This window comes from Chrysochloris asiatica, unplaced genomic scaffold (assembly GCF_000296735.1).
Source record: "Chrysochloris asiatica unplaced genomic scaffold, ChrAsi1.0 scaffold00038, whole genome shotgun sequence".
NCBI lineage: Eukaryota > Metazoa > Chordata > Mammalia > Afrosoricida > Chrysochloridae > Chrysochloris > Chrysochloris asiatica.
Genome location: NW_006408556.1, coordinates 19,315,144 through 19,319,118, shown reverse-complemented (window position 1 = coordinate 19,319,118; position 3,975 = coordinate 19,315,144).

The following is a 3,975-nucleotide window of genomic DNA, read 5'->3' as shown; positions in this document are numbered from 1 at the left end:
TATTGAAGTCGTCTATGGCGTCCTGGTGTGACTCTGTGGATTAATGCCCTAGACTGCAAAGTCGGCTTGAAATGTGAAGTCAGTGGTTCAAGCTCACCAGCCACTCCTCGAAAACCCTACACAGGGTTGCTATAGTTGTTAAGTGACTGGACGGCACTTAACAACACCAACAACAATTGTTCAAATATTGAATGATGCAGGAAACATCAAAGGAGAATGGAAGGAATACACAGTCACTGTACCAAAAATAATTGGTTGACTAGAAACCCTATACAGGATTGTTATGAATCAGACAGCACTTAACAAAAACAATGTCTTCAGGATACTTGGTGTGGTGTTGTAGGATACACACTGGACTGCTAACTACAAGGTAGGTGGTTCAAACACACTAGCTTGTTACTTGGAAATCCTATACAGGTCGCTCTGAGTGGGAATTGACTCACCGGCAATTAATAATAACAGTAACTACAAGGCTGATGTCTTGAATAAACTTACAATCTGCTTGCAAGATTTTTTTTTTTTTTTTTTATGATTTATTTCTAGTGACTCGGTGCCTACACGGGTGAGTGTTTCTGTATTCAAACTGTTTTAAGACGTTTCTGAGTACTTCCTGATTGAAATCTTTCTTCTGTATGAGTGTGGTCCACAAGAGGGCGTCCAGTCTCTACCAAATTGGATGTTCTTGCTAAGTGCAATGGAGTAGGTTTTGACACTGATAGGATTTCTGAGGAACTGCTGGTGGGTTTGAACAGTCAACCTTGTGGTTAGAAGTCCAGTCCTTATACCACAGCACCACACCTAGTTGTGTTTTCACAGAAATCATTCACTTAAATTTCAAAGTGAATCCCAGTGAGCACAGGATTACAAGCAATTGAAACTGCACTTGTGATTTGTTTTAATATTTGAAAACATAACTGTTGTTGTTGTTGTTACATGTCGTCCAGTTGGTTCAAATCATAGGGACCCTGCATATGATTTTCGAGGAACTGCTGGTGGGTTTGAACTGCCGAGCTTGTGGTCCAGTGCATTATCCTGCAGTGCTAATTCCAGTGTAAGTCTATTTTAGTTTATCTTCACAAATGGAGAAAATCTGTGAATTTGCCCAAGATATTGGAGTGAGGAAATATGTAAAATTTGTGCATCCAGAGTGCTCCTTGGAGGCCAAGATGGCCAAACTTTGTCTCTCATACTTCGGACATATTGTCAGGAGGGAGCAGTCGTTGGAGAAGGATCTCATGTTTGGTAAGGCGGAGGGTCAGAGAAGAAGAGGAAGACCCCCAAGGAGATGGATTGGCCAAGTGACAGCATCGACGGACTCAAGCATGGCAATAGTGAGGTTGGCCCAGGATCTAACAGTGTTTCGTTCTGTTGTGCATAAGGTCCCTATGAGTCGGTACCGACTCAATGGCACCTAACAACAACAGGTGGTAGTGTGCTGTGGAGTTGGTTACGACCCTGCATAAGGCTTTCGAGGCTGTAAATCTTTACAGGACCAGAAAGCCTCATCTTTCTTCCACAGAACCGCTGGTAGTTTTGAACTACTGACTTCGAACTTAGCAGCCCAATTCATAACCACTATACTACCAGAGCTCCTTAAAATTTCTATAGTGCCAGACTAAAGATTCTATTCAACACTAAAGAGAACTCCCAGTTCCTTCACTTTCCAAGTCCCTACTTAGTGTACTTTACAATGATTTCTCTTGTGTTTGTCTAAGAGGGTCTTATGAAAATTAACTTAAAGTATATGAAAATGATTTGAAGCACTATCTAAATGGAGGTTACTCCTATAAGGCAGAAGTGTGTTCTTGAGGAATCTGGAATCAGTATGTATGTTCATTAATTTGCATTGGATACCTGGAAGTCCAATGATGAATTGTTCAACTGCTAACCAAAAGGTGAGCAGTTTGAACCCACTAGTAACTCTGTGGGAGAAAAGACCCAGCCATTGGCTCCTATAAAGGCCACAGCCTAGGAAACACTCTTGGGCAGTTCTCCTCTGTTCTCAGTGAACCAGAATAGATTCCAGGGCACACTACTACTGCAAGAGACGAAAAAGGAGGTAAAATAAAATCATGGAAGATCCCCATGTTTCAGCTGTTAACAGCTTCTTGCTCAGGTATTTTGATCTTGATCCTGTTTCAGGCCTTTGCACTGGCTGTTCTTTCTGCCTGGGATGTGTCTCTTCACAGCATCTTGCTTTTAGTACTCAAATGTCTTCTCTTGACCTCTTCATAAAATGGTGCCCCAAAGTCACCATATAGTCTATTGGACTGCTTTATTTTTTTATCTACTTCCTTGTTTGTTTATCGATTGCCTGCCCCGATCATGCAAGTTTATGAGGACTGGGACTTTGTCTGTGTTCTGTATTTCTAGTGCCTGTCCTATCATAGATGCTCGGTAAATAATTACTGAATGAATTGTTCTCCTTGAAAAGTCAGTTAATAATATTTCACAGGCTTTCTCCTACAACTAAACCAGACATCTGGATTAGTGTTTCTCCAATTTGGTTACACATACACACATACTCAAAGCCAGACATTAGGAGCTTTTTTAATGTATTTTATTTTGTGCTTTGAAAACATGGTACTTAGAAGTCTATAAGTCAGCAGAGCCCAGGATTCAAAGAAGTTAAGAACTTGTTCTCAATTAAAGAGGCCCAAGGACAGGGATTACGCATTTATCTCTAGTCAAGTCCTTCATACATTGTGCTCATTGAGCAGAGCGAGACATGCAGCCCTACTTCTTGAGTTCCATCTGCCTCTAGTCATTCCATTTGCAGAGCGTAGTGTTTCACTAGATATGGTGAAATGCTATACAAGTGTGTCTCTTAATAGTGATCCTACCAAGAGGGTGCTCTCGTTCTGCGCAACTCACAGATACAGGACTCATGGATATAATTTTCCCAATTAAACGTCTCATAGTTCTGCTCCCGTAAATATTTACAGCCTCGGAAACCCTGGACAGGGTCACTATGAGTCGCAATCAACTCCACGGCACATAATAACAACAAAGATCAAGTTATATAGGCAATCAAGATTTTAACCACGAGACTCTGCTGCCTTCAAGCCACATCTATCCCTAGGTTATTCCATAAACAACAACAACAACAACAGAACCCTCAGCTTTTATTCAATCTGCTGTCACCAGAACTTCAAGTACAGTATCTTCCAAAAGGCTACATAGAGCTTAGTATTTAATGCCTGGCTTTAAGTATGTGATTATGTGTGTATGTGTACTTTAAATATCTATTTCCTTTTATAAAAAACCCTGGTGGTGCAGTGGTTAAGCACTCAGCTGCTAACTGAAGGGTCAGTGGTTTGAATCCACCAACAACTCCACAGGAAAGAGGTATAGCAGCCTGCTTCCATAAAAATTTGTAGGCTTAGAAAGCTCTTGGGTGGTTCTACTCTGTCATCGAGAGTCTCTATGTATTGGAATCAACTCGATGGTAGTGGATTTGGTTTTGATTTAGATCTGCTTTTACAAACCAGTGTCCTCTGAACTCTGGACACAAGCTTGGCTGTTTCTTTTCCGTTTTTTGGCTTTGTTTTGTTTGTGGTATCCATGAAAGGAGAAGAGGAAGTCTGGCTAGGGTGACTAAGTTTAAGCGTGGTTACTTGTGTGATATGAGGTTGCTCATATTGTGTAATGTGTTTCTCACCATTCTCAGCCTGTCAGCTGGATTCAAACAAACAAACAAATTCTCTAAGCAACCTGAGTTCATTGGTACCTAGAAATACATTGAATATGTGCATGTGTAGTCCTGGTATGGCATGGTGATGTAAAGCACTGGACCTCAAGGTCTGTTTGAACTGTAAGGTCGGCAGTTCAAACACATCAACTGTTCCTTGGAAACGCTATATGAGGGTCACTATGATTCGGAATTGGCTATGAATTGGAATTGACTCGACAACCCTAAAACAAAAACTTACATATAATATATAAAATATATGACACTTAACAACAACAACAACA